At 37.0% G+C, this 9,922-nt stretch overlaps 1 long non-coding RNA gene across 1 annotated transcript; it reads left to right on the top strand.

Moving 5' to 3' along the window:
• Window positions 1-254: 254 nt before the first annotated feature.
• On the top strand, window positions 255-9,573 carry LOC142471565 (uncharacterized). The gene is made up of 3 exons (XR_012789530.1): window positions 255-416; window positions 5,046-5,147; window positions 8,305-9,573. It is a non-coding gene; the product is annotated as an uncharacterized LOC142471565 (long non-coding RNA).
• Window positions 9,574-9,922: the final 349 nt, after the last annotated feature.

Genomic DNA, 9,922 nt, shown 5'->3' with positions numbered 1-9,922 from the left:
CGTACAGAAACTTTACAGTAAAAGATAAAAAAAAAATCACACTTACATACAGTACAAGTGTGAGGACAATGGCATATAGAAGCTTCTGGCTTCCCGTTAATGAAGCCACTGGACAGTGGAGACAGTGACACAGTAGAACGGAGAAAGGACTCCTAATGAAGCCGAACATGTACAAAATGCGTTGAGTTGCTAGCATCGCCATTCTCCGTTCTACTGTGCCATTGTCCAGTGCGTATCATTGTCGGAATCCTCTCCGTTCCAATTGTCGGAAGTGACGTTGCCGGGAGGCCAGAAGCGCCACATACCGAAGAAACGTTGGAACACTGAACGCTGAAACAGACATCACGAGAGACAGCACCTGGGCACCGAGTAGCAGTAACCAGAGAAACTATATGCCGTTGTCCTCACGCTTGTATGTAAGTGTGATTTTTTATCTTTTACTATAAAGTTTCTATACGGATCGTACTATGATCTTTTTAATCTTTCCCTGAAAACTGACGAACATCCAACCAGATCCTCACCATAGAAGCTAATATTAACCATACACTCGCACCAAACAGGGATTTGGAACTGCTTTATTTATTTTTAAAGAATGTCAGTGCATCTCCTCTAGGACTTTTTTCTAGTTATTACATTCACTTTTTATATACCATCTACACTATATTGTGTTTTTTGTTTTTCTTACATTGCATATTTGATGTAAATCTGCGCTCCCCAAAGCTCCACCACAAAGTACTCTATAGAGGAAGACATCTGCTCATCCTCAAAAGGGTCCTGAAGATGCATATTTTTTAATATTTTCAATATTTTGCACTGATAACTTTGTTTACACTTGAGCACTTTATATTTATTTATTTATTCACATTTTGTCACATTATTCCACTTTAAGAGTGCCACATTCACTTTCTTTCTGTTACAATTATTCTAATAAGACTGTTTAAGAGACATGTTGTGTAATTCGATATGTTATCTATGTGACAATTTCATGTGTACCTTGCGTACCTTGAAGCTGCATGGTACACAGGACACAAAGAGCCAGATCCACACACGTCTGTAAACTCAGTGCTAATAACGGAGCATTATCAAAATCAGTAATGGACGTTTTTTTTCAGAGGTTAATGCCTATCCACAAAGCTAATTAGGCTTAATGCAATGTTAAGTTAGCACTGCCTCTCGTTAGCTTCAAATAATATAAGGAAAGGGGATCGACCCCATTTGTACTCAGTCTTTTCCATATATAATTTCAGCCCTTGTGCCAGTAGGACTGGATGGCATGGAGTTCCAAAAGTGCCATGTAGTAAATGCAGAAGAAGTTGTGCTCTCACTGCCGCACACACACTGAAGAATTCATCATCAAGACTGGATTCTTATCATTTATTTCTTTTCAGAATTCGAATGCAGTGACAAGAATGGTTGAACAACATTTCACTTCACTCTTGGCACTCTTGCAACTGATGAGAAAGTAACGCCCCTGAAACGTTGTGCAGCCATCTTTGTCACTGCATTAAGAAAATAAAAGTAACACATTATGAGAAAGAAGTCTTGGTGAATTAATCTTAAGCGTGTGTGTGGCGGTGAGAGCACAACTTCTTCCGCTTCAAATACCACGATAGAGAAAGAGAGTCAGAGACAGAGAGAGAGTATGAATACATGCTAATTTGGATATGCAAAGTGTCTTCTATTAATAACACTAGCATATTTAATTCATGCCTATATTGTAGAATGTAAAAGTTAGGCAGGTCAAGGTTACCAATAGGTTACCACTATTCCTAATCGTTGTACTGTATGAAATCATATATGTAATTACTATATCTATTTATATAAATTATAAATAAATTATAAATACAATATAAAGGGAAGAGGAGTGGATCAATGAGTAAGGACACAGACTCTAAAAACAATGACACAGTGTTTGAATCAGGGGAGCCTGGTTCAATTCCTGGTGTCAGCTCCTTGTGACCTTGGGCAAGTTCCTTTATCTCACTGTGCCTCAGTTACCAAAAAAAAATAGATTGTAAGATCATCTGGGGAAGGAGTGTGTATGTAATAATCCTGTTTGCTGCATATGGCACACTGCACTTTAATTGTAAAGCACTTTGAGTCCCATTGGGAGAAAAGCACTACAGTATATGAAAAAAAGTTCAAATAAACCTGTAACACCCAACAACAACAGGACATTTATTTTTAAAAAGGTACATTATATTAAATCAATTTTGTGTAAGGACTTTTACAGCAAATCTCCACAAAATAGAAAAACAACGGAATTACTTACAGTGGAGCAAAATTGGCAGGAATTCATGCAACTTCTGAAATTAAACAAACATTCTAAATATATTGTTCAAATTCAGCTAAACTGCACAAAAATGAAATACTACTTTATTACATATTATAGGCTAAAGCTGGTAAATTCCGGGCATTATTGAAATCCCTGCTCTCTGATTGGTTAAAATTCTGGATATTATCCAATCAGTAATGGCCCGGAATTTTTAGTTCAGACAGGGGAGGTGATTGCACAGGAGGCACCAGCAAAGCACTTTGTAGGTGTAAAGGGGGCAGCGGAGTGTTTTATTGGTGTGTGTCTTCTGTTGGTGTCTGTTTTGTGGATGTAGAGGGGCAGCAGAGTCTTGTTGGTGTGTGTGTGTGTGTGTGTGTGTGTGTGTGTGTGTGTGTGTGTGTGTGTGTGTGTGTGGTGGGTGTAGAGGGGGGTTGCAGTGTGTGTATCTTCAGTGTGGGTTTTGTGGGTAGAGGAGGGATGTAGAGTGTTTTGTTGGTGTGTGTGTGTGTGTGTGTGTCTGCAGTGTGTGGGTTTACAGAGGACCGCAGTGGGTGTAGGGAAGGGGGCTGCTAGTGTGTTTTTGCGGATGTAGAGGTGGCAGAGTCTGTTTTGTTGGTTTGTGTGTGTCTCTGCAGTGTGTGTTTTGTAGGTGCAGAGAGGGGGCAGCAGTGTGTGTTTTGTGGGTGGAGTTGGAGTGCACAGTATATTGTGTGTGTGTGTGTGTGTGTATGTATGTGTGTGTATGTGTGTGGGGGGGTTTACATGGGGGCTGCAGTGGGTGTAGAGGGGGGGCTGATGGTGTGTGTTTTGTGGATGTAGAGGGGGCAGCCGTCTGTTTTGTTGCTGTGTGACTGCAGTGTGGGTGTATAGGGGGGCTGCAGTATGTGTGTGTGTGTGTGTGTGTGTGTGTGTGTGTGTGTGTGTGTGTGTGTGTGTGTGTGTGTGTGTGTGTGTGTGTGTGTGTGTGTGTCAGTGGGAGTAGATGGTGGAGGAGGGCTGCAAATTGTGTTTTGGTGTGTGTGTCTGCACACTGTGTGTTTCTGTGTTTGTGGGTGTAGAGGGGGGCTGCTGTGTTTGTTTTGTGAGTGTAGAGGGTGGAGGAGGGCTGCAGTGTGTTTTGTGGGTGTAGAGGAGGGGGCTGCACAGTGTGTAAGGTGGACTGCAGAGTGTGATTGTGTATATAAATGGGGGTTGCAGAGTGTGTGTGTGCGTGTGTGTGCGCGTGTGTGTACAGTATATAGAGGAGGCTGTGTTTATGTACAATTTCCTTTTAATAAACTTGCAGTAAAAGCATAAGAATGTAGACAATCATGCTGATAAAAAATGTATCTTTTTTATGAAAAAAAATATTGTTTCTTAATTTGTTTTAAAAATAAGCCTACATTTAGCCTATAATAGTAATAATCCCTTCAGAACAGGGCATTACTAGCCAGTAATGCCCTGTTCTTCTGGGATTATTACTTAAATATTCATATACATGATAAGTTGTGCTGTCCAAACAACTATGAAATAAAATAAAATATTTTTTCCGCATTTGAAGTATAGTGCAACATTCATATTGTTTCTTTTGAGTTAGATTGCAAAGTTAATGGGGAAAAAAATGTAATAAATGAGTTGGGTTTAAAGCAAATACAAGAAACCTCAAAGTCTTCCAGCACCAAATATTTTAGGCGTAGCCCTTTTTATTTCAAGTGCTCCCCTACTGATGTTTCCAACTAAGATTTTCATTAAGGCCTTTTTATTTTATTTTCCATGTTAAAGATAGGTATTTTTAATTAAAATATATCCTATTAAGACATGCCAAGAGATACTGCTCAAATATATGTGTGCAGATATAGCATGTAATCTAGATAAATGACCTACAGATACAATAAGCTGCACTTAGCTTCACTATTCACATTTAGATTATTTTTATTGTAAAACCTTATGAAGGATATTCAAGAAGATGTTCAGACATGGCAAGTTTCTATTGGCTCTGTATATTTTCACCAACTACATAAAGAAAATAATTGAATATATTATTGTAGAAAATATATGCCAAGAGGGGTGGGGGGAATGATAAGATATTATGAAGAAAGAAAACAACATTTAAACCACCTGTTCTGTACTTTATGGATTTGTTCTTTTTTCCAGACTTCTGTTCCTTAAATTCTTCCAAATGTTATTTGTCCTCTAAACCTTCTTTTTTTGTAGGATCCGAAGAGAAAATTTAATTTTTTTTCAATGAAATGTTGGCCTGACAGAGGCAATTGTGTCGTATTGCAAGCATTAAGCAAGAACCACTGTCAAAGTCCAGTCTAGACTGTTTTTTCATGTTTAGGACAGTGTCCAGTTCCAATTCTCTGTTTCATACACCCATTAAGGAAGCAGGTTATGTGTTCTATTCCTGGCAGAGATTAAAAAGGCTCAATATTGTACAATTCTTGGCAGTGGTTTTGGGCCCCCCAAATAGAAGTAGAAGTACAGTACAGTCTGTCAAACGTAAAAAAAAAAAAAAAGCCGCTGCTTCTGCCAACTTAAGCAAAGAAAACCCAATTGCCATATGGATGTTCAATTATTGGAGAAGAATATAATCTGTTAAATTGATGGTGGCACAATTTTCTAATATCCTAGTTTAAATGTGTTTGCTTAGTTTCTCTAGCTTTCTTTTTAAAAACCTCTATGAAAATTAAGCACCATGTCTCTAAATGTGTAGGAAAGATTATTCTATAAATTAATGCACTGATTATTTTGCAAATAATAACGATGCCCCTATACGTGCCCATGTTAGAAAATAAGAATATGAGAAGAGCTGCAGCGAGGGGGGAATTGAGATCATCAAAAAGAGCTGGGTGGCTGTGTCTCATCTGATGAGCTTTCCTGTGGCTAAAGTGTAAGTAAAGGTGTGGGGGCTTGGAAACGAATCACTTTTTTGTAAATGATAACAAGATTCTGGGTAGGAGGAAAGGAGGCATGAAAAAAAATTGCATAAAAAAGCAATCAACTTTGCCAAAACTCTTAAAAAAAATGTTGGCACACATAGAACACAATGGAAGCACTACAGTATTTCTTGCTTTTCAGGACTGCAGTTTTGTGCAATGCAAGGTGTTTCTTCAAGTTCCCGATTTTTTTTTTTTCGTTTTTTTTTTTTACGTCAATAGTTTCATGTGGGCAATTTCTACTTACCTAAAGAACTGCATAGCTGCCGGTCAATTCGTTCTCCATCAATTGATTGGCGAAGTTTGGCGACATCTTTAGATCTGGGGAATGTAAATGGTTGCTATAGGAACAAACATGCTTGTTAAAATAGAATACAAGAAAATTGGTCTTTCAAAGTTGTTTTTTTAAAACAGAAAATGCTAAAAGTATTTTTTCTTACTACAGAACTAATTTATTAAAAAAAAAAACACGCAGGATATTGCTTGAACTGCAGCTTTAACAAACTTAATGTTTTTTGTGATAGACAGGTTTTTAAATATACATGCATAATCATACTAAATTTAGAGGATCCACTTATCATAAAGATGTAATGGCCATTTTTGTACATTAAACAATTTGTCACTAGAAGATAATGTGATTTCCGTTATGAATTTTGGTGCATGTTGTTTGTTTGAATGAATTGCCCACCAAAATGCGTTAGAGGTACTATAACGCCCATTACTGTACTTCTGTACATGCATCGTGTCATTTCCCCCTGCCTATGTCTAGTGAGTAAGTATTCCCTCTCCCTCCTCCCCTCCCCCAGGTTGTCTACATACCCACCGGTATGTTGGCTATAAGGGCTGTAACGTGTTGCTGTAGATTTGGAGGGTATTATGTATGTTTGGGTGTGGAAAGGGTAGGGGGATGAGTGATGGAAGTAGGTGACATGGGTGGGTTGTTTACTGGACATTTTGGAATGCCAGGGGGTTAGGAAGTGTAATCATATAAATATATTAAGCCCTTAGGAGACGTTAGTGGGCAGCTACAGGGTTGTCATGGGTTGTCCACAAACAGCTGGACACCTGTGCAACTATATGGTTAATATATTAAATAAAAAAATATCACAAATGTGTTAAATGTTTATGTAATATATCTTTATAATCTATGCCAGGTTGGTTTAGATTATCTTGCATACATGCAAACAATGACCATTATTGGTCATTGGTTACAGTATATACACAAGCAAGATTGGCCTAATGCAATGTGGGGCAAAGGATAAAAAGTACTATTAACTTTCAATGGTAACCCCAAATTTAAAGATATCAGAATTTAGTGAAACGTGCTTATGAATAATTAATTAACCATTACATCGTAATTTGCATTCTTTTTTGCCTTACAACTACTGTACTCTCAAAATATTACTGCAGTAAAATTCACATTATTACTGCTTTTACCGCATGCTGTAGTTTTAGTGAATAGGGTGATAAAAAAGGTGGTGTTAAATACCGCTAATGCCGGCTTAGTGAATTTCGGCGAATGGCTTTTCTGCCCATGAACAAAATGTCTATTGTATTATTTCTACCGAGTTGAATGCTTTTTTTCAGGTATTTTCTATATTTTACTTTTCCTTTAGCTCTCTTGAAAACATTAATACTAATACATCCCACAAATTTTTCAGTTTAGAAGGTCTCACAGATGTTCCAAATTGACACGACAAGCTGTCCAGACCTAAACCTTTTTGAAGAGATATAAAGAGACATGCTTGTACACATTATTTCTAGCCGGCAACAAAAATCCATTACGTTTTGAAATATTTGATGTAAAATACAAAGGAAAGCAAAACTTTTTTTATAGTTGATTTACTGTTGTGTTTCAGCTGTGATTTAAAGAAGTCCATTCTATGCTTCCTATGGTGTGTAATTTAATCATTCTCCACTTGAAATGATTCAAAACATTCAATATGGTTGACTTGTACTGTACCAGTAAGCATGTGCTGACAAATACATGCTTCTGTATTTGTCTTAGAGGGTTATATAGTTCAGTTAAACAGAGCTATAGTACATAATTTCTGGATTGCTAAAGAATTTGAGCATTGCAGAAAGTATGCCATATTAATATTGTTCTATCAATGCACCATGAAATTGCTTTCCATTATTTTTGTAAATTCAGTTGCAGTTAATCAATGGAATGCATGTGTTGATTTAAAACAAAAAATTAAAAAAAAAAAAAAAAGCGCTTGTAGTAGTTTATGTAAATACTGGTAAAGTTGACTTTAATTTAAACGTACTTAATGTTTCTACACATCTTAATGCTAAACCATTCTGGTCTCTTGACATCTGGAAATGTCATTTAATATGGTCTTATAGACCTGCATGCAGTTAAGCATGCTCTGTATATTATTGTATGATGTTTGAATTGGAATCGCACTTTCTGGGTACAAGTATTCATGTTTTTGCAGATTCTTGTGTAAAGCTAAGAGAAGCTGTTTCCAATTTCATGACCATTTATCGCTAATCCAAAATGACTGCAGCCTTACCTACAGACAGGAAGCTGGATGGAAATTTGTGTGCTTTGTATATACCGTGCTCGTCCAAGGAAGTTCTGTTAAACTAGTTGCCTGCTCTTAATAGAGATTCCTACGTTTCAAACGTGTTTGAATATAATACATATATTTTTTATCTAGTACACTAAAGGTGCTGATAGGTTTAAGGATCTTTAATTATGGTTTACATTGTGTTCAGTTATCTTCTCGTTCAGTATTTTAAAGCTGCCTATTCTTCTGCATGTGAAAGCTTTCACAGAATCTACATGAATTTTAAGTTACATCATCAAATAATAACAGTAATATATGTTCTTCAGAACATTAGTACTCAAGGTATATGAATATTTATGTAATGCTATTATCGTACATTTGCAAACAAAATTATTACATAAATGTTGGTTAAAGGTTCAAGAAATACATTTTTGCAGTGATTATTGGTTAAGTTCTCTTTAGACTTCTAGGTGAAAAATACTGGTTGTAGAGTCATTCCATCATTTTGCAAATGTCTTTAGAATACTGTAAATCTAGTTAACATGTACAGTACAATGTATTACTGACAATGTATCTCTAAACTGGGCTGAAACAGCTTTTTCAACATGGTGGTTGAGGCAGAACAGATATTGACGGATCAGCGCAGTCCTAAAACATAGAGGTGTGTGGAGTGTCAGATGAGGTTGCTTGGGATCGAACAGAATGGAGAATGAAAACTCGACAAGTGGACAACAGGATGTGAGACGACCGTGAGGAAGCAGAAGAATAATATATCTCTTCTGTGGTAATATTGTTTAACAGTCCATAATGTTCAACATATTATATTGAACTGATTACTGGGATTCTGATAAAAGAATTAAATACTAGTGTTAAATTTCTTCCCATTTTCACATAATATTTTTATTTATAATAATGTATGTAATAAAAGTGTTAGAACAAGAGGTCATACTCTGAAGTTGGAGGGTGGCATGTGAAATGAAAATTTGAGGAAGTACTTCTTCGTAGAATGAGTGGTGCATACGTGGAATAGTCTCACAAGAATGGTGATAGCGGCTAATCTAATAAGTACATTCAAGCATGCTTTGGATAGATACTGTATAAGGCTATCCTAAACATGAATGAAAGCCAAGGATCTAATAGGGTCTGTGGTTTTACAGCAGATAGGAAAATGGGCAGACTAAGTGGGCCAAGTCGTTCTTTTCTGCTGTTAAATTCTAGCACTAGGGGGCTTATGCAGAGAGGTACTGCTTAAATTCGCTACAGGATTGGATTTTATTGGTGTGGTATGCAGGGTACTCCGGTAGCGCGGTGTGCATGTAATGGCTAATTAGGCGAGTTTCACTTGGCGTGAAACTCGCCATTCAGAGCCGCGCGTTATTTGCCCACAATAAAGCCAATTTTTGTTGGCAGGCAAAATTTCCATTAAACGCGCCATTTAGTAGCTCCGATTGGCGCGTTCATGCGCATCGGAGCTACTGGAATCCTGCGTGTTTTCGCATTGGCGAGATCACGCTTCTCGCAACACGTTTGCCGAATTTAAATTGTCCCGCCAAGTTCTCGCCACTATCTGTTTGAAAGCGGACAGTTTTGGTGCAAACCTGCCTAATTATACCTTACCGTACCTCTCTGCATAATTTATTTATTTATTTATAAAATATTTTACCATGAAGTAATACATTGAGAGTTACCTCTCGTTTTCAAGTATGTCTTGCATAAGCCCCTAGGTGTTTGAGACTGGCTATTTGATGGCTCGGTCGGAGGATCCTCTTAGAAAAGTTGGGACCGAGACCGTGCGTAGGTAATAAAGGTTGGACCAAACAAATGCAGGAGAGTAACGATACCCTCCCCCCCTCCCTGGATGTGTCTCCCCTGATATTATTTTACCCCCCCAAAAATATGATGTATTGATATTAATGTACATTGTACTGATTTTCAATAAAATCTAAGTTAGAAAAAAAAATGTGAACTGCCATTACGATTGGGAAAATTTTGCTACATGCTTTTTCTATCTGAAATCCTTATTGGGCATAGTTTAATTATTAGTTTTCAGTAATCACACATTTCAATATAATAACTGCAGAATATTTTTATTGGTAACACAGAGTGGTAGGTTGCAGAAATGCAAATGACTAAAAATAAAAAAAATTCTAGTTTTATTTTTGTTTTAAATATAATAAGGCTATTGTTTTTGGCATACGTCTATGTTAATGACA

Source organism: Ascaphus truei, chromosome 1 (genome assembly GCF_040206685.1).
Source record: "Ascaphus truei isolate aAscTru1 chromosome 1, aAscTru1.hap1, whole genome shotgun sequence".
In the NCBI taxonomy this organism is placed as follows: Eukaryota; Metazoa; Chordata; class Amphibia; order Anura; family Ascaphidae; genus Ascaphus; species Ascaphus truei.
The sequence above is the reverse complement of the archived record's forward strand: the minus strand, read 5'-3'. Positions and strand labels throughout refer to the sequence as shown.